Source organism: Coturnix japonica, unplaced genomic scaffold (assembly GCF_054131305.1).
Source record: "Coturnix japonica strain WE unplaced genomic scaffold, WE-NBRP24 Scf069, whole genome shotgun sequence".
Taxonomy (NCBI): Eukaryota; Metazoa; Chordata; class Aves; order Galliformes; family Phasianidae; genus Coturnix; species Coturnix japonica.
In genome coordinates, this window is record NW_028188972.1 from 134,888 (window position 1) to 156,974 (window position 22,087).

Genomic DNA, 22,087 nt, shown 5'->3' on the forward strand with positions numbered 1-22,087 from the left:
AATCTGATGAAACTGACAGTTATGAGGGAAAAGTTGGGCTCATATGTCTGTTTCCCAAGTCAGAAGGAAAATAATTCTGCTTTAAAAGAAGAATTAACAGGTGCCTCCCATCATTTGCTTATTGAAGCACTTACTAAATCTCAGCAGTATTTGACAGTATAAATGGTTACTCCAGTGTGCTAACAGGAGACCAGGGGCTATTTCCTTTGTCCCTTTCAGTTTCAACATCCATCTGCTCCTCGTGCCTACAAGATCCCCTGGCACTGGGCAAAGCCCATCGCAGTTAAACTGTGCCAGGTGCTTTGGGCAGGACCTGAGGAAACTGGGAATTCCTGTGTTTTGGAAGAAGTACAAGAGAATGACCAGCATGGTTTTTTGGTGGACTTGACAATAACTGGGCCTGACAGCAAGGGATTCCATCTGTACAAGCTTCAGTCCGTGACAGCCTGGTAGGTCACATTAGATTCACAGAACAAGAAATTCAACACATACATGTCTGACATTTTCAGTAGGTTGAAGGGCTAACATCTTTTTTATAACTAAAGATACAAACTGTTTCTGAAACTGTCTACTGCTACTGCTTGTGGACAGTCACTGCAATTTTCACTTTAAAACAGTTGTTGTGAGTAACTTCCTTGCTGAGCCAGATGGCACAATACTTGCATCATTTCATTCAACAATGCGGTGATTTATTCATTCATTTTTTAAGCTATCAAGCCCAGGAAAAAAATACCTCAGTGCTTTAGCTCCTGTGTTTTTGTTTCACTGCTCTATATGCAAACCTATGGAGCAATATGATGTGAGTTGCTCTCAGGCCACTGATTCCTTCCAGCTCCATATGTGTTGTGCCAAGAATGTTAAAACTGCTGAAAGGTGTATGTTATGGTAGTAAGGGGCACTGGATAAATGTTTCTCTTCTCACACTCATTAATTAGGCTAATATTGTATCTAAAGAAATCATACGTAGTATTTAAAGAAACAACAAAAGAAAACTATAAAACTGATTTTGGCATGAAAGGATGCACATCCTGAGACCATTCTTAACAAAGTGCAGTTTGTAGCACACTGCAGGACTGAAGATGCAGCAGACCCTCATAGGCAAAGCGATGTGTAATGGTCACTGCTGGAAGGGCAGCAGGAGAAAAGGAAGATGAAGACATTACTGGACAAGAACAGGCTGTTACTTGGTGAGACACAAGGAAGTTGCATTGAGTGGAAGTGGTAGTGGGTGTGTGTGTCAGTACAAAATCATACAGCCCATCTTGTGCCAGACACCAGCGCTGCTAAGTGCAGCATCTGAGTGCTTTCTACTTCAGTGTTTATAAAACCAAATAATGTGATCTACCAAGGAATAGCAGGGAACTTACAGCCACAGGCCTTCTGTGGAAGGCTGGAAATTTGCTTTTGACCATCTGCAGAGGCTGCTGGGCTTTAGGGAGGTGCAGACAAGGTAATCAAATGACAGAAAGACAAAGCTTGGCTTTGGGCACATACCCAAACTTTCACAATATTCCTGGGTAAATTAAAGGGAAAATACACTCCTAAGGTAAGGGCTTGTGAACTGTTCTGCACCCAAAATTACTTTCTCAGAGAGGAGTCCAACCCTGCAAACATAGTGCAGAATTAAAATGCTTAAACAACCATTACAGCAGAGATGTGAATATGCTCCTGTAATTATATAGCTGTTTGTTCATTAAAGGAGAAATTTAATGCAATTAAAATATTTACAATCCTGCACACTAAAATCCAAAACAAAATTAGTTTGTACCAGAGATGCAGGCTGTGTTGCCTCCCCTCCAAACTGGCCTTTAGATACCAGAGCTTACAATGGAGAACTTTCCATCTTCAGATGATGTAACCCAGAGTTAAGAACTGAGCTGGTGACTGAAGGGTCCCTAATAATCTTTAAGATATCAGATTCATGCCAGGCATGCCGTGTAAAGTTCTTGGGATCAGAAACCAAAGGAGAAAGGACCCTGGGACAGCCACACAGAAGGGTCACTGGAGCTGCACTGCTTGCTGTGTCTGTGTTCTTTCAGACTGGCACATGGCTATGTGGGATGGGAAGACATGCTGCTCAAACTCTTGCCCTTTTGCGCGCTCCCTGAGGGCTGGATCTCTGAGATTAAACATTTTCACTTCTCTCTTCAAATGAAAACGTAACAGAACAGCCCAAAGGCCATCCCTACCAAGAGTGCAAAGTGCAGACACAGAGAGGCACAGAACCACAGCAGACAGATGTGAATGCAAGCTGCAAGCAGCACATTTCAGATCCAGCTGCAAGGAGAATAGAGAAGCACTGCAAGAGCACGCTCCTCTCCCATACAGAAAGCTCACTGCTATATTGGACCTGAATTTACATGCCATTTCACTGCACCTCAGCCTTCTCCTTGCCTGTTGTTACCAGCTTGCCTGTGTCACTCACTACTGCGGGGGGGGGGGGGGGGGGGGAGGGAGAGGGAGTAGGGGGGTGAGGAGGTGGTACACCCTTGTGGACTTTCCTTTTCTTATTGAGGTACCTGTAGAAGACTTTCTTGTTCTTCTCATCAAGTTTAGTTCAAGCTGGGCCTTGGCTTTTCTGACTACATCCCTACACAAGCATCCTCATACTCCTCATACAGGACCTCTCCCAGTTTTTACTGCCTGTGCATTTTCTTCTTGTTCTCCAGTTTGACAAGCAGGTCCCAGTACAGCTATGCTGGTCTCTTACCTTCCTTTCCTGACTTGCTATACTTGGGGATGGAGAGGTCTTGTGCTCTGAGGAAAGCATCTGTAAAGCTTTCTCTCATTCTTCAGCCATCAGAAATCATCCAGTGAGTGCAAGTAATGAGGATGACATGGTGCATGTAGAAAATGTAATTGGTAAAGCTGAGGGGACAGAGAAATGTGAATGAACCTTCAGTACTTTCCAGCAAGAGTGGCTTGGTATAAGATCTGCTCTTAGCCAAAGAATGCAGGGCAAGCTGAGGAAAAGCTGGAACGACAGCTTGGACAGTTATAGTATTTAACTTTATTCTAACACTCATTACTCATGGAAAACTTAAATGAATAGCACACTGAAGGCTGCACTTGACTTAGATGAAGTGGATGTAACTAAAGCATCTCAGCTACATCATTCAGACTGAATGTATGGTAACAGGAAATCAATTAATCTCCACCAATATTTGTTCTTTTTAGTGTGAAACTTCTTTAATGAACTCATTGTGAGTGGTCAGTCACCACTCACTCTGGAAGAGCCTCACACATTTGATAAAGCACCGTACTTTTAAAATTCATGTTGGAAAAGTGACAAATGTTGAAGATGAATTGCTTGGCATATGTGATCAGCTAATGAAATATCTTCCTCATCCCTATTATTTAATTCATTTTCTGCTGTTTTTCCCAATTAGGCAGTAGTCTTCTGCCTTTGGCTCTGAGTCCAGAAGCAAGCCTGCCATTATCACTTGTCAACATTTAATTTGTATGCAAAAAACTGCTTTAGTGGAGGTGGCAGTCACCTAATTTTTACCTGGTACTTTCTGTAGTCATTAAAGTGTTTGAAATGAATAAAAGCCACCAGCAGCCCAGGGTAGGTCCTTCACTGCAAACAACGTGGGATAAGGGAGCCCACTGCTTGATGGAGCAGCTACAAAGGTGTGTAAGGGAGTCCCTGTCAGCTGCATGAGGCACACCTACACTGCTCCAGGCAGAAGTCAGTGTATAGAAGGGAGAACTGAAATGCATGGAGTCTCTAATAAGATAATAATTAAAAAGAAAAAAACAACCAAGCAACCAAACAAAAGAAAGAAAACCACTGAAAAACTGAAAAACACCACAATCTTGGGCCCACGTCACTGTCTGAAGCTTCATACCAGCTGGAACATTTGCAGCCAGATAAGCAAAGGGAAGTTCCGTGATTGCACTGGTTTTCTTTGGTGTCAGTTTTCTCATTTCCTCACACTGCTGAATTTTGTGACTGCACACAGGCAGGTTTTGGTACATAAGGCGAAGGTAAGTGTAGCTTCTGCTTGTTGCAACACAGCCCACGATAGAACAGATGTGAAAGAGATTAGAAGGGGGAAGAGTGGGTGAGCTTGTGCTCCTGCCTTGCAAACAGAAGATGCCAGCAAAGCCCCACTGCTCTGCTGGGCAGCAGGGCTGCCAGATGTACCCACACCAGTGGTTGTCTGGCTGACACACCCCAGGGTTGGTAGGAGGGTCATCGGTAATGTAGAGAGCAGAGAAGAGGGGATTACTTTGGAGCAGATGTTTACACCTTTCCATCTTACCTCTTCTCATTGCTTTCATTTGCATCACCTGCAGGAGCTGCCTCATCCCCACTGGAGCCAGTTTCACCACTGGAGATGATTATAGGGCTCTTATCAAGTACATGCAAACCACTTCTCCAAAGCAGGCATAGAGAGTGCTGATGACACCCTGATGAGAGACAAGGAGTATGGGTCATGACTATTGTCTGTGGGCAGCTCTGTCTGCACCTTCCTGAAGAAGGAGCAGAGGTTACCCACAAGTACTAACTGGAGGCCAGAGCTACAACAGATAAAACCTGGAATGCCTCACCTGGTAATCAGGTGGCTTTTCTAAGCAGGAGGTCAGGTGTTGCATGATTATGGTGATGGATGTAAGAGTGCTGCACAGCACCCCAGCTCAGGGAGCAGCAGCATGGCAGAAGCTCATTTACGTCCTCTCAGTCATAAAGCTTTGTTGTTGTTGTTATTGTTGTTGGTGGTGGTGGTTTATTTCCCCCTCAGAAAAAATGTAGTAATCCAAGCTTGCCTTGACAAAGTCCTTCAGCCTTATCTTCCACATGCTATCACTGTTTGGAGGTCTGTGCTGGGAGAACAATGTCCTGAACTACTTAGCAGCAGGGAGGCACCCACTGGCTCTCACCTGGCCTGCCCCAGAGGAGGGCTTGTTTCCTGGTGTTTCTCATTTAGAGCCAAGGGAAGAGATCTGAGTCCCTCAGGCAAGAGATGGCTATAAGAGATGGGAGGCGCTGCAGCAAGACAGGACAAAGTGCACTAAGCTTCCCAACAGAGAACTTAGTGGTGGCAGAAGTCACCAGTGTAGGAGTACTTTGAGGAAAAGTCAGTGCTGTTTTCCAGCAGTGGTTGTTCTGAGGACATCCCCACGTGTTTTTTCCTCTCTTCATGCAAGTGACAGGAAAGGAAATAGGTAGTCAAACACCTTATGAAGATAGCCTAAGATTGGGAGAAAAAGATGATTAATATATATATACATATATATAATAAATGTTAATTAAAATATTAATAAGGAAAGACTTCAGTCATTCATGTATAAATGAAAAGATAGTACTGTGGGCATGACATGGGAGCAAAGCAGAGCTCTGACCCCCAGCATGTACCTCACACTCATCCTTCTCTGAGCACACAGCAGCAATCTTTGCAATTTGTGTGGCCATAATTATATTCTCAGTATCTCTCCTTAAGCTGTCTTTGACAAGTCATTTATATTTTGCCTGCTTCCATGAGCTTTTATAGAAAAAAATGTTGGCAGGCAGCTCTCTGCTATCCTGCCTGTCTCTTGTCTGTCTGATGACTGATTTCCAGTGAGAGTCAGTTTTGATACTTGAAAGGATCCAGACTGTTATTACTGCACCTGTGAGTGGTGCGATGGAGGTGTCTGACAAACGCAGACGGGTATTTGAGTGAAGGGTTCAAAGGCTGAGGGAAGTTCTGGATCATGTGTAAACCACTGTCCAGTGGCTTGTGTCTCTGCATCACACAGATAATGGAGCAAAGGCAGCACCAGAGGAGCACAATCAAGTGAAGGGAAAACAGAACAAACTGAATATTTCAAACAAGCCAGCAGAAATAGTAAATTCTCTGAGGACTGAAAAATACAACACACGATGGGACAAAAAGAACTGATCCTGATGTATGTATCTAGGCAAAAACCTCTCCAACGGGGAAAGAGTGTGCCCCTGATCTGCACTAGTATCAAGACTTTGGGCAGACAAAATTGGGTGGATACTACAGAAAAGGGAAAAAAATCACACCTGGTCCAATCAACAGTCCAAAGCCAATGTGAGGGTTGTTGGCAGCTTGATGTGTGCTCAGCCTGGGCTTAAGATGAAGTTTGTAGGTGGGTAAACAGAACCACCCTCAGCTGAGGACCAGGCACTGGTGAGAGTTTAGAGATGAGCTCTGCCAGGACAAACACCACGCATGGAACCGGGCAGTGTCAGCTGGTTACAGGGCATGCCCACGTTGCACTGCTCAGGGCCCAGTTCCAGCTCAGAGCATCGTGTGCAGATCTTGCACAGGACAGCTGTTTTTTCTGGAAAACACACAAAGGTTACGCAGTTTGCACCCTCAGCTGTGGCCCCCCCGTATCTCATTGCTTATGTCAAGCACACAGCTGGGCTGATACAGCACTCACATTATTGCTCACAAACTGCTGAGGGGAAGGCACGTCAGATGTGAGGCAGTGCTGTGCCCTCAGCAGCCAACAGCTGTGAGCCATGAAGGAACTCACCTCTTGTAGCCAGGTGGGCAAACACATTTCAGGGAGCCGGGGGAAGGATAACAGCCATGTCTTGAGGCACTGAATGCACAGGGAACTGCCACTCATATGTGCAAGGAGTCATCATCACAGTGAGGCACTGTGCTTCCTCACCACAAAACCAGTCCTGAAGCCTGACTCTGCTGTGACAGTGGTGGTGCATGGTGTGATCCTGGCATTGAGTGGGCAGAGCAGTGAGTGGGGATGGCACTGTGCAGGAGCGACCCAAGGAGCTGTGCCCTACAGCAGAGCTGTGCAGGCAGTGCTCTGCAGGTTGGGGAGAGGTCTGTCTTGGCCTTTTTGTCATCAGTCCCAAGCAGGTACTTCCTTTGCTGGGCTTGTTACAGCAGGTGCATTATTTCTGGGGGTAACTACTCATTGTCATGTTCTAGTACATCTTGTCAATTGACTTAATTGATTTATCAACTAACTTAGTTGATTCAGGTGAGGGTTGGCCTCTTCTCCCACATAACTAGCAATAGGACAAGAGGGGCTGGCCTCAAGTTGCACCAGGGCAGGTTCAGGTTGGATGTCAGGAAAAAAATATTCTCTGAATGAGTGGCACTGGAATTGACTGCCACGGTGATGGAGTTACCTTGCCTGGAGGCAACATGTAGTGCATCACTAATGGACATAGTTCGGTGGGGAAATATTGGTGGTGGATGGATGTTTGGGCTGGATGATCTTTTCCAGCCTTGGTGGTTCCATGATTCTATGATTTTAACTTTTTAATTTTTTTTTTCTCACAGTTGGATTTGTTTACCAGTTTTATCAGTGCAAGCTGTTTCCAGGGTGCTCATGGATCACACATGCAGCCATCCCACCCAATCCTCCCAAACTGTCCCAAATCCACCCTGCTCCAGAACCATAAAGCAGAACAGGATTCCCTTAAACTGTTCCATGTTTTGATCTGCAGAAGTCTTTCGGGCTGCTCATAACATCTTTCCACTGTTCTTCAAACAAAGAGAAGAAAATTTTCCTAAGATCAGGAAGTCCATAAGAGTTAAACAGCCTTGCAGAAGAGACACATCATCCCATCCTAACACAGAGACAAATGCTGTCAGAGCCTTCATTAGCACTCTGCTTTGTTTTTCACTAATCAAGTCAGTGTGAATGATGCTGCTCATGACTGTGCTTGATTGTATTAGTGTTACAGATTGAACAGTCCATTTTTTAATCTGCAGAAAGCAGCAGCATTATTGCTGAACTATATTTAGAGATTTTATAGATAGCATGCTCTGTTCTCTTACTGCTTCCTTGTAATAGGGTATTACATGTAGAGCCCCAGGGAAAAGGAAATGTGCCCTACACAGGTGGCTGCGAGGTAATTTTGCATGATGAGCATGTACATTTCTGAGTCATCAGTCATTTCACATCTTCCTGTCTGACCAAAGACCATGATGGTTCCATACAAAAACACTGTCACCTCGGATGTTGGTACAGATCCTGCACAGTGGTGGGGGTTGAGGCAGAGCCTGGCAGATGCTAAAGCCCAGAACCCTCTTCTGGAGATTGATAAAGCCAGGTCAATAACGCAAAGGAGAAGGGAAATTTTATGATTTCTGGTGTAACTTCTAATAGTTTTATTAAACTGGAGGCAGTTTCAATGTCAGAAGGACGGAAGATTCTATATGCTCTCAACTCCTACATCCCCCACAAAGGTGATGAGAAGATTCTCTTAGTCCCACCTTTGTCAGGTGTCAGCAAGAAATAAGGTCAGTAACTGTGAAGAGAATAACCCTACTCTCATTTTAAAACTACTGTTATTTCTAATGGTACTTTCAGTTTGGTATTTTTGGATTCCTAAAATAAAATTAGGTAAGGTTGATAAGGAATGCACTCATAGGCTGCACAATCGCTGATAGAGGAAAAGATAATGCTCACCTCCATCACACTCTGACTTCAGTGCTGCTAAATAAAACCCAGAGGTGACACTATAGTTTTAAACCTCATAGACAAAATCACATTTTTTAAATCACATCCGCCTTGCCTGCACTTATACTATATCAAAATTAATGGAGACATTTTCTGCTCCAGCAGTAAAAAGTAATTTATACGTCAGGCCTGAAGTTATAATTGCAGGCAAAAAATACGTGAGCACGGGAAGCAGATTTCTATGTAGCTTTAATCACCAGCCACGGTCCTTCGAGGCCACAGAGGCTTGAAGGTGATGGTGCAGCACCATTGCAGCCATAGCAGGATTTATGGGCAGCTCCACATGGTTTCCGAGAGTGGGGAGCAGAGCCCTGGCAGCCCCCTGGGGCACAACTGGAGCATCGGGGCCCCCACCCCATTCTGGCCCAGAGCTCTGGCCAGGGCTGCAGTGTCCCATGGGGAGGGCCTGGAGTGGAGGCACTTCTTTGTGGGAGGGATGGCTCTGACATCTCTCCTTCACTGATGGCCCTTTGGGGGGCTGCCAGGACAAGAACCCCACTGACATGGCTCTGTGGGACCCCCTGCACTGACCACCAAGCACCTGCACCACATCTGTATCACATCCTGCCCTAACACCAACAGTGTGTAGAGGTACAGGTGCCATGGGACGCAGAGCCATACCTAATGCAGCCATGAAGAGAGGGAAATGGAGCGTTTGCCTCACTTTTACAAGGCTCCAGCTGATCCCTTTACACTGAGTAAATTGGTATGTTTGATTCCTCCACAGGAAGGAGCAGATAAGGAGACAAACAAAATCAAAACAAATATGCACAGCCAGAGCAGTAGATTTGTTTGCTTTAAAGAATGGAGACCATGGTTAAGATTCTAGACTATGAAGCTACAGGATGCTTGCAATGACATTAGTTGAATGGTTCATACATTTGCTCCAGTGAGAGGTGGGTACTGACATGTGTGACTCTGGAAGGATGAAGGAAGATCTGGATCCTGCAGCTCAGCAGTGGAGTGGGGGGGGGGGGACAGACCCTCCTCAGCAGAACCTGCACACCCACCCACTGCCACTCTGCTCTGCTCAGGCTGTGGCACTTCTCAGCCAAAAAGGGCCATGCAACCATTCTCTAAACATCTTTGTACTCATTTACTAATCCATTTCTGTCAAATATTCTTGCCTGATGTCAAAAGCACAGTTTCTATTACTCTGCTCCTCACATTCACTTTACCTTAATGCTGTCTGTAAATACAGAATTTGCATAATGAATGGTATTTATGAAAACCAATTGCACTCTGTGCGGGTGACTCTGTGACTTCATCACCTCTGAACGCAGAGGTCTGCAGTTACACAACAGTGGAAGGGAGTAAGTGCTGCCAGCACACAGATGGGGCTGCGAGGTGGTGGGGAGGGTGTGACAGACACTAACGGGCTGTGGGAGCTGAATGCACAAAGCCAGTGCCGAAACAACACACAGCTGATGGGATGGGAAAGCACAGTCAGAGACCCACTTCTCAGCGACAGGCAGTTTGTTGCATTGCTACAGCAATTGAAAAGCCATTATTAGAGGATGATGCTTACAGACTTGTGTAACATTCAAGTATTAATGATGCCACACAGAGAAAAGTCATCCAATTTTGCCTCTTTTTCAGGAAAAATGAATTTAGTTGCAAACCGCATTCTGGGCCTAAGACTTTATTCATGCATTCTCTAATTATCTCAAAGTTTGTGAAATCAAGCTTTCTCCATTCACACGCTCCTATTTCCTATTACCCACATTTCTTTCTGTCTTTGTCATGCTACAAAAGCCTCAGTCCATCTTTATGAAGTCTCTGAAATAGAAAAAAAAAATGAAAGCACCAATGGAGAGTGACTGCACTGGAGTTGGGGATCAGCACTGAACCAGAGGGTCATTTGAGGGGTGGGAAATGGGAGCCAGGACCAGGCCAGGGGCTGAGGTCCCATTGCCTGAAGGCAGTTAATCACAGGGAAATCATCGTATTCTCAGCCCAGGCTCAGTCTTTCAGCGAGAAAGATGTGAGATAAAAATAAATTAAAAACAAAACAAAAAACTAACCAACCAAATAAAAAGACCCACCATAATGGCAGGTTTGGGTTCCTAGTAACTGCTTAGTGGTACCTGCCAAGAGCAACACGCATCTCCTTCATTAAGCTGATCACCTGTGGACTGCACCACAGAACGCTCACAGAGAAGCAGTGGGAGGTGGCAGGAAGGGCAGCCCCCAGCACTGCCCAGACCCAACCCCCTACAAGGTCTAGGAGAAGGAACAAGGCAGCTCAGGGAAGGCAGAGGTCTACCCCCAGTCCCCCCGCTTGTGCCACAGGACCCCAACTCAATCTTCACCCCCTCCCCCCGTTGCCTCTGCAGAAAAGTTCCACAGGAGTCCTTGGGTTGCCCCACCAGGTGTTTCAGTGCTCAGATGAGTTTTGCAAGGCTGGGGGCTGCTGTCCTGGAGTGACATCGGGACATGCTCAGCCAACAGGCCTCTATGCGCTGTGCTGCTGCACAGCGTCCTTTCCATTTGAAATGCAATAAACATCTTGCTCTCCCAGTGAAGCAAGGGGAAGTACAAAGGAAACAGTAAATGTGCACTACTCGTGACACATAAATCACTGAACAATCCTGCAATTATTGTTCTTTCAGATAAGTCATAAATAATATAGCAGAAGGAACGAGGCCTAATGAGAGAAAAGGAATCCGCACTGAGATTGTTTATCAGCCCTGCCCAGAAGAGGAGCAATCTGTATTTCTAACAGTGAATTTCCAGGCAAGCAGCAGAGACTGCTTCAAGAAGTGCTGCTGCTGGTCTGCTTTGTTCATGTGCTGCAAGATGCAGTGCAGAATGTTTCTCAATTGTTTTCCTTCCCTCTTCCCATACCTTATCTTTTGCATAGACACCTCTTCCTTGTGCTGAAGAACTCCATTACATTTGGTTATGTCCTTTGTGAAGTTCACCATCACATTTTCCAGCTTGGCAGGATCATGGCTGCACAGAGCAGGGCAGAGGCCAAACCAGACAGCACTGCCTCAAACTCTGAGTATTCAATTTGCCTCTTGCTGTCTCCAAGACCTGATTCAGTATCAAATATTTGCAGTGATGACATTTCATTTGCTTCTTGCAGAAATACCAGATACCTAGTTATGCACTGTGTACAGTTCACTATAAACCTCTGCCTTTTGTTTCAGCAGTATAAACTTCATCAGTGATTTTATACCTGATTATTTAAAGCCGACACCAAAGGCATGAAAGAAGGACCTCACACAACTAAGTATCAAGAGAGAAAGTGATGAAGTCCACTAGCAATGGAAGTTTTTCAGCATAGGCTGAATCATCTGCAGGCTTTGTGTTCCCACTATGTACTGAGTTTTCCAGGTTATCTATTGAAGGAGAAACAAGAATGAAGTGTCCTTGCAAAATAAAATTTGGGAAGGATATGGGGTCCCCTCAAAACAAGACATAGAAAAAGCTGAAAAGAAGAATTTCAGCCCCAAGGATCTGGTTAAGCAATCTTATCTTGTAAATATATGGCAGGAGATGCTAGCTTAGCACCTGCAAGTAAATCTTGTTTGCAAAAGCGAGACTTTACAGGATACAAACATGGTTCTAGTTGGGCAAAGCAACAAACTGGTGAATCAAGGAGAACGTGAACCCTGAGTAGCTCAGCCAATGGAGGAAGGGGAAGGGCTCATTAGTGTCGGGGCTCAGGGGACTGTGCTCCCCAGAACCTTGAGGCCCCACAGGGATACAAATACAGAAAGATGAAGGCTCTCTTCAGTCTCTTTCTGGGATTAAAAGACAACTGAGCAAAATGTTTGGAGCTGAAATTTTCCCAACATCTATGAACAATATATACTAAATATATTACGTAGAAACAAAAGACAACAAATGCTCTCTCCACACATCCCACAGCACTGTTACTTTGCAGAGAACATTTGGTGAGAACTTTATAAAAAACTTAAGGAAATCCAAATATGCTGCAGGAATTAGGCAACTCTGGGAACATTTTTTATTATTATTATTTTTTTAATCAGTAAAGGTAAGAGACAGCAGTGCTGCTTCCTGCAGCTCCCAACACACCTCACCCACAGCAAAACACTGACTGTGCTACAGGGCACAGCCTAGGGGAAGGAGTGATGCTAGGACACTGCTAGGACACCACTGGGAGCAAGCAGCACCGTTTGCTACAAACAGACCGCAGGGAAGAACCCAGACCCAAAGCACAGGACAATGAAGAGTGGAGAGCAGAAAGTACACAGATCCCGAAGCACCAGCTAAGCAGAGAGGAGAGTAACAATTAAGGTAACATTATAATATAACATAATTAAGTAACAGCAACAATTAAGGGTTTTATAGCTGCAACTTGCAGGAGCAGGTGTTGTCCATGGGGTCAGGGGATGGCATTAGATTGGGTGGGATCCCAAGCAACAAGGGTTTCCCTGGGCAGCAGCAGCACAGGGTGGGGGAAGCACCACGTGGAAATGGGCAACATTTCTGTGGGGAACTGCATCACAACGATCAGAACTGTGTAAAGTCCATTAAGTGTTACACTTAAAAACTGAGTTTAATTGCCACCTTTCAAAATGAAGAACACTCCACATGTGAGCACCAACTTTAGGGGAGAAAATCATGGTTTGTGTTACAACAGAAACACGATAGAAAGTGCAGTAATAACAGCACTGTAGGCTGTAACAAAGAGAGATATGCTCAAACAGAGCAGCTGTGTACACAGAAAAAAAAAAAAAAAAGATAAGAATCTGCCTACTCTTTCAAAGCCTCAACTACACAGGGATCTCCAACAAGAAATACTCACCTCCACTGCCAACCCGTTAATGAGGTCTGGGAAGGGGAGGATCCTAGTTCCACCTCTTTCAGTCAGAGCTCCCCTGGGTTGGCTCTGCCTTCCCACCATGTGCTCCATCATTGCTTCAGGCCACTACAGCATTTCCACTACAGCAACAAGTATTATTGAAGTAATACAACTTGTGTATGAGATAATGTTATTTGTTTGCTGTAGTCTTATGGTTCCCAGCAATGTTTTTGCACATGTAGCTGCAGTGGGCATCCTGCCTTTTCCCATGAGTAGTGGGAATGAGCAGGTGAGCGCCTGCTGCAGCCATGAGATCTGGATTATCATGAATCTGATTCCTAAGATTTCAATAATGCTCGGTAATGCCGTGGTTTTGATTATATATGAGGTGTGCCCATGTAAGTACAGCGCACAGCTGGGCTCCAGTAACTTGTGTGACCCTAAGAGCCCTGGAAAGAGCAGCCTTGCCCCAGGGATGGCTCAGGCTACATACACTTACTGCACTTAGTACTCAGGAAACATCATATCTAAATCCCACAAAACTCAGGGGTGAAAACATCATGCCATCTTTGTGTCTTTCTGTTTCAGCAACGATGAACAGTTTCTCAGTTCAGTTAGTGCCTTAATTCTGACAGGACACAGAACTATAATGCTCTTTTGCTCTTTTACTAATGGAGGACAGCTCACTAGCAATTTCTGGCTGATCAGTTGTCTACCTTTCCTGCTTTCATGACAGCTGTAAGAAAGTGCTCTTAAATGACAATCAACAGATGATGATTCCCACCTGACAATGCAGCATAATGAAAGGAAATAATTCTTTTCAGTTTTACTCAGGGCAGTTACACTGTAAAACAGACACCCATGCTATCTTTGGGCCAGACCCTTCTGTCCTAAAAAAGGCAGAAATGAAGAGATGGTGACACTCGGTGAAGCTACTGTAACTTCTGTGAGGTCAGGGAGAGAGGAAATGGGTTATGGTCCAGGGGATTGGGTGATGATGGGAAGGGGCATCAGCACACAGGGGTTCGTCCAGGTGGACGGCAGTGGCAGAACCAGCTTGAGATAGCCATCATCAGGACATTATGCTGTATAGAGAAAAGATGCACAGAATCATTAAGGTTGGAAAAGACCTTTAAGGTCATCAAGTCAACTGTCAACCCATCACACCATGCCCACTACACCACATTCCTACGATAAATACTAAGAAGAGAAGAGAAGAGAAAAAGAGAAGAGAAGAGAAGAGAAGAGAAGAGAAGAGAAGAGAAGAGAAGAGAAGAGAAGAGGAAGAGAAAGTTGGAGGAAGGGATTCCTCAGTGAGTTTCCACTTCTAGTAAAAGAAAGCTTAAATCAATCAATATTTTTGTTCTGTGTTCTGTTCCTTCCATTTTCTTTTCATCCCTTTTCCATTATGGAAAGATGGAAATGAACTGGGAGAAGCAGGCAATGGTGACCTGAAATTGCAGATGAGAAAGGGATTAGAACTGAAACATTTTCCAAAAAAAGAGAAAATTCTTCCCAAACTCTTGATTCTTATTTAAGCAAAATTTGAGGGAAAAAAAAAAAAAAAGAAATATGTTATGCTTCATTTTGCTGAATTATTTATTTATCCTGCAGGAAAAAAAATAGTGTGTATTTCTGAGTGGCCGTGGTGGCTTAGGACTTTCAAGGCAACCATGAGACAAATGGGGCCTCCAGACTGCTCAGTGCTGCCAAGCAGAGTTCATGGCATGTGGAGCAGTGATAAATAGTAACTGCTATACAGTGCAGACTGAATAAATGCATACAAATTGGGAAAATAAATAAAGCACAAAGGGGACACCCGAATGGGAAAAACACACAACTTGGAGGCTCATAAAGTGGATTGTGAGCCTTGGGAAAATATGGAGGACAAGTTTTCAGTAATAGTTTATGCGATGTCTGTAATACATCAGATCTTCTTTGATGCATTATTAACTGTACCCACAACTGAAAGCTTGAATTAACACCTGTGCAGCAGTAAGTGTTGGTTCCTGGGCCATGATGCTCCCTGAGCTTCACCCACAGCCACTCTGCCATTCTGTGTGCAATGTGCTGCTGTTTTCATTTGGCACACCCTATGTTAGAGCACAGCAAAGCTCTGCTTATGGAGCTGTTCTGAAAATCACAGGAACATTTTGTATTTTTGGCCTTTTTACTTTTCATTCTGGCTTGCAATTAAAATGAAGCACGTAATTAGCCAGAGCAATCCCTTACATGTTTAAGGCTTAGATGCATTATCAGCAGCTCAGCTCAGGGTGAAAGGAACTTCTTCCTGGATGCATTGTTTTGCAATTCTAAAGCAAGAGAACACAAATGTTTCTGTCTTACAAAGGATTTTTATTATTATTATATTTTTTAATCAAATTGACACTTGCAGAAGAGTCAGCTTTGTGAGGCAGTTGTAGAAACCACTGACTGGGATTCCCCACTGGCTGTGCCCTTCCTCAGAACAGAAGCACCGCTGCCCATGTGAAGCACAGCACTGGGGCTGTGGTGCTATCAGGACAGCAGCACTGAATGTTCACAGCAGAGGCAGGATCCTGTGCTTTGCTGCCTAATGCACTGGAAGAACACTGGCAATGTTTCAGAAACAAAAGCTCTTCAGATCTGAAACTTCACCAACCGTATCAGTGGTTCTATTAAGAAATAAAATCTCTCAACACATCCTTTACCATCTTTAGTGTTTAGATGAGGGCTGCCATTGCTTTACCTCTGCAACATGGAAAACTAATCACATTTTGTGTTGCGAGATGCAGCAGATGATGCAATTGGTTCTAATCAAAAGCCCACTAACATCTATCCACTGTGAGCTGAGTCTGAATCGTAGAATAACAAAGTCACAGAAAGGCCTGGGTTTGAAAGGACCATAATGATTATCTAGTTTCAATCCCCCCACCACATGCAGAGCTGCCAGCCTCTAAACCAGGCTGCCCAGAGCCACATCCAGGGATGGGGCATCCACGACCTCCATGGGCAACCTGTTCCAGTGCATCACCACCCTCTGGGTGAAAAACTTTCTCCTAATCTCTAATCTAAACCTCCCCTGTCTTAGTTTAAAAACATTCCCTCTTGTCCTATCCCTATTCATCCTCATAAACAGGCATTCCCCCTCCTAAGTGCGCCCTTCTAATACTGGAAGACTGCAATGAGGTCTCCCTGGAGCCTTCTCTTCTCTAATCTAAACAAGCCCAGTTCCCCCAGCCTTTTCTCATAGAAGAGGTGCTCCAGCCCTTTGACTATCTTAGTGGCCTCCTCTGGACCTGCTCCAAGAGCTCCATGTCCTTCCTGTATTGAGGGCCCCAGGCCTGGACTCAGCACTCCAGATGGGGCCTCACAAGTGCCAAGCAGAGGGGGGACAATCACCTCCCTCTCCCTTCTGGCCACCCCTTTTATAATGCATCCCAAAATACAGCTGGCCTTCTGGGCTGCAAGTGCACACTGATGGCTCATATCCAGCTTCTCATCCACCTCCTGGTGGGACCCCCAGGTCCCTCTCCGCAGGGCTGCTCTCAAGGAGATCTTACCTCAGTTTGTATGAATACCTGGGGCTGCCCTGACCCAAGTGCAGCACCCTGCACTTGGCCTTATTGAACCTCATTAGTTTTACACAGGCCCACTTCTCCAGCCTCTCCAGGTCCTTCTGGATGGCTTCCTTTCCTTTCAATGTATCGATGGCACCACTCAGCTTGGTATCATCTGCAAACTTGCTGAGGTTGCACTTGATGCCACTGTCCGTTATTGAGGTGTTGAAGAGCACCAGTCCCAGGACTGACCCCTGAGGGATGCAACCTGTGACTGGCTTTTTCAACCTGGAAGATTTTTCAAACTGTATCTGAGAAAACAACCAGAAAATGACTTCAGGTGTTCTCACCACCTCCCAGAATGTTGGTGCCACACTCAGCAAGCAGTGCCAGCTCTGTCTGGGAATTGGGTGCTGGGGACTGTGGAAAGGGGCACATTCCCCTCATATGAGTCAGATGGAGAGCAGGGAGGATAGGAAACTCCTGAGGCTGCTTGTTTTCTGCAGCATCTCCCCACATCCCTCCCCTACAGAAGGAGATCCTATCCTCCTGGCCGTACTCAGGTACCAGAGACTCACACAGCTTCCCCTTTGCCCCCACTCTCACAGCTGCAGCTGGAGCTGCTGTTTCCTGGACTTTACCTGCTTGGCCCTTGGGCTGGGCAGAGGGACCAACGCTGTCCAAACAACCTGGTTGCTGATGGCAGGCTGGTGTGCAGCCTGTGCTTAGAGAGCAGACATGATCCTTCCAGGAGGAATCCAAGCACTTGAGAGCTATTGCACAAGCCTTAAATTCATTATTAACAATGTAGAATTGCTAATTGTAGAATTGTGATGTAGAATTTGGTAATTGCTTACTATACAAACACTTGAGCAATTTAAAGAACACATCTAATTACTGGCTTTCAACATAATGCAGGCTTGTAATAACACCAGAGCTGCGGAAGAGCACGGCTCAGCATCCCAGCAGACTCTGCAGGTGAAGTCAAGATGAAGTGGATCCGTGCTGAACTAAGAATCCTTCCTCACCCTCCTCTTTCTCAGCCCACTCACACACAGTCTGTGCTGCACAGCAGGATGGGGCAGCCGCATGTCTCCCAGCAGGGCACCAGTACATGTTTTGTGTGAAAACCATGTTTGGTATGGAACTATATCAGAAATGAGACCAGGTGTTTTGTGTGGGTGCTCTTTTGTGTGTTTTGGTGCCCATTATGTTTGAAGATAAAACCAGGAATGGCAAAACTCTCCTCTGCTTTTCTGCTGGAAATATACACAGCCTTACCGAATTGCCATAGTAAATTTATTTTTAAAAATGATTCTAAACTCGGATAGAGCTAATAAAATCTCTAGGAATGTGTTTAAAGATACTTCTTTCTTCTCTTCTTGTTGTTGTTTGTTTTTGAGAAAGCAAACAGCTGTGTGGATCAGTCCCTGGGTGATGTGTGGCTCTGCAGCGGGGAGCAGGAAAGGCTTTGCCTGCAGTGAGTGGGGCCCACATGCTCAGAGCCTTGGGGATGGGCTCTGAACCAACTACACAGGACACACATTTTTGGGTGTGCTGACTGAGAACATCTTGTCCGTGAGTATCTGCACTTCTCCAGGAGGTGAAAAGCTTTTCTGGCAGCACACCCTTTTGCTATCCAGCCTGAAATCTGAGAGCGGAGTCATAAGAGAATGGACTAAATGGAGACAGTAGTACTTATTTCTTTACTGCACATAGACAGCCCCACTTTGATTTTAAAAAAATCCCTTCCTACTAACATGTAGCTGTGTGCAGCGCATTTAGGCTCCTCCACAAAAGGGAAAATTTGAGTGATGGTGCCTCAAATGGATGAATGTTTTAAAGAGGCCATAAGAAATGAGAAAACTTGCAAGAACTGGGGAAAAAAGCTTATTGACCATAGGGAAATGCATCCAGGATTCAATAAAAATCACAGAGGAAACAAAGGTTTCTAAAAGAAAAGTAAGAAGAGGTTTTGATGGAGCGTGTGAAGTACTATGAGAGAAGTGGAACAGCAAAGCAGGAGTGGAAGAGGGCTAGGGAACATGTTTCAGGTCAGCACCAAAGGGCTGGTGCTACTACAGCAGAAAAAAGTGAATTTCTGATGTCCACTTTTAACAATAAAAATAATAAAGTCACCTGGGTTTTAGCAAGAGGGTGGGCTGAGAGAGCTTCACACGTCCCTTTCCACCCCTGTGGTTCTGATTTTGTGACATACGTATTCCCCATAGACTGCCCCATGGCACCATGAGTAGAAAATAGTTCCAAATGGGCTTTAAAATGTGCTTGCTGCCTGACTACGTGGGAGTGAATCCTCCATTGGAAACACTGCCACAGCTAAACTCAGTAATTCAAGAGTGTTCGGAAATTGCATAGTATCATCTTTATTAGATTTATCTCACAGCTCTTCCTTCCTCCTCTGTAGGGTCCTTTATTCAGAATTTGCTCAAATATTTTTCTTCAGAAGATTTAATATCTCAAAGTGCAAATATCCAAACCTTGTATCATTTTGTAATTTCATACTCCATGGTTCTTTCATATGCATATCACTCATTTGCTATCCCTTTGAAGAATGCAGCTTGAGTAATGGAAGTGAAAGAAAACCCACTCAGTGTTGATTTTAATTGAACAAGCTTGGAAGCTATGGGGATCCATGCCAGATTCCAGCTCCCTCTCTTTTGAAGAATTATTACAAGACTTCTTTTGCCCATGTGCCTCTGCATTATTTTTTTTTCCCCATTGGCAAATTCCTGACAATATTAGTTACCCCAGCATCTTTCCATTTCTACTTGTTTGGGATGTTTCTGCCTAAGTCATTCTATCTAACTCCTTTTCCTGCCCAGTGGAATATTCCTTCTCTGGTCAGAAAATCATCAGACAGAATTAGACCCTGCCAGTACCTGTGAGTAAAATTTTGGAGTAACAATTGATTTGCTTTGATGCAACTTTGTCACTGAAGTGTGGTTATGCCAGTGATGAAATTCTGTAATGAAATTCTGCTTTAAGCTGTGACCACAAAGACTGTAAACCGAGTGATTATTATTTTTTTTTTTTAAACTTGTGTGCATAAATGGTTCTTCATCCTCCCACTCATCAGCTAATTGAGAGCCTTCAGCTGATTGGGTGGGTATAATAGATAGGACATGCAGAAGGAAGATGGAGCAAGCGGCTCAAATTACTCTTCTCCACTTAAGTCTTGGCCTAAGGTAAATGCTTGAATCAGCAGCTGGGAGACAAGCAAACCATTTTCAGTTCATGCTGTAAACCAGCCCTTCACCTGGCTGCTTCAGAAGCAGCAAGGATGCTCAGGCAATTCATGCAGGCTGATGATGCTGACTTTGCTACTTCCTATAGAGATGTCATCTCCACAAGGATAAGTCACATAAGGAATAATGTGAATAAGAAAGCATTAAAAAAATAAAAACAACCAAGCAAACAGCAACATGAAAAGAGTGCAAGTGTTAAGGGAGCTCATTAATAACTGCCAAGGGCACACCTAAGTACTGCCAGAAGAAGGGAAAAGGAGATGGGCAATGGAGCACATCCTTAACCCAGATGCTTGGTTTTATTTCATGAGCACGGGGGTGGCTGCAGTGTGTGGGACAGAGGCACTTCACTACAGCTGGGTGCAGCCCGTCCCATCCCATGCACTCCTCACCCAGCAGCTCTGCCTGCCTGAATGCAGTGGGAGTGCACTGACCCTGTGGTGAGCAGGCTGGAAAGGTGGACAGTGCTGACGGAGGCACTTGGAGTGGTGCTCTGTGTTCCTCCCCATCCTCCCCGTCCCCCATGCAGCCTGGTGCTGGGGCCACGCTGCTGTCCAACAGGCCTTGTGCTGGTACTGATCTGCTGGGTGGCATTTGTTAGATAAAAGAGAGATATAAACCACCATTTTGAAAGTCAGGTGCCAATTGGTAGAAATCTTCATTTTATCGCAGACGAGATTTAGAAATCAACCCAAAAGGTGTCAGTGCTTTGTTTTACTTCTTTCTCAGAAAGCGAGGCTGTTAGAGAACAAACAGTATAATACTGTAATCATGAATGTAAATCTAGGCTGAAAAGATTTGTAAAAGATTAAAAAACAAAACAAAACAACAACAAAAAGGCCCAAAACAACCCACAATCAAACAAACCAACAAACCCATAAACTAAGAATCCCAAGGTGCACATCAGCAACCAAGCATCTATTTCACCTGGCTTAGTTTCAGCCAGGGAACCAAGCTGACCTGAGGACCAGCCTGCTTCACCATCACCCAGCAGTGAAGCACATCCAGGGGCAATAAATGAGTCCGTGCTGCTGCTCGCGAACACGTGTACTGTGGGCTTCAATGCAACGCCAGTCCACTTTACATAGCGTTAGAGCTATTAAAGTAAGGAAGAGGCTTATCCAGCAATCCCTTCCGTGGGCCAGGCTCCCGCGGAGTCATCGCTGGTGATGGATCAGGTGAGCCCAGCCCGGGAGGCTCTCACCGCGTGGAACCGGGAGGAGCAGCCTGCGCGGTTCTTGTGCAATGCAACAGCTCCCCCATCTTACAGACCGCAGAACTGAAACTAGAATAATTTAAACCGTGGGAAACCAACAGCGATGAACCTGACGTACCGCGCTGCCGCCGCCGGACAGAGCGTCCCCTGTGCCCGATAACCGCAGTGCTCCCATTGCCTGGCCCTCAGGGGAGGACACACTGCATGCAGCGCTGCCCCGACATTTCCGTCACTGAGGCATTGAGCTTCTTGTAAAAATGAGTAAAAACCGCAGTTCCCAAACGCTTCTTGATTAGCCACAACAGACTACCATAAAAAGAAGCATTTACTCCCTCTTGCTTCAGAGTTCCAACAGGGATGCTAAACCTTGCAGCCACCCATCCATTGCTGTTCTACCTCCCTGCACTGCTGTTGGTCTCCTTTAGGGTGTGTACATAGCACACTGCATTAGCACTCAGAGGTGGTTTTGGTTTGTTTTTAAGCATTTTGCTCAATCCAGACTGTCTCCCTAATCTGTCACTTCCCCAGGCTTGCACACAACACCTTAGGAAAGTATTTCTCCTTCCTTTCCCCAAGAAAAACGCCTGCGTGCCCAGCTGCTGGGCAGCACTTCTAACTGATGGCATCTTCCCCAGCTGCAAGGCCAGCAAGGGGTTATGGTGTGAAGCAGGTGGGGACAAGCAGCCACTGTGCCTAGGGCTGAGTGGGGCACATGGCTCTGGGGGGCAGGAAGCACTTGGGCAGCATGACAGGTACAGCACGTAGCTGCAGCCTTCCATCTTTATTTCAGCCAAAAGAGACCAAAGTGATGTCTGTGAGCCAGCAATGTGCC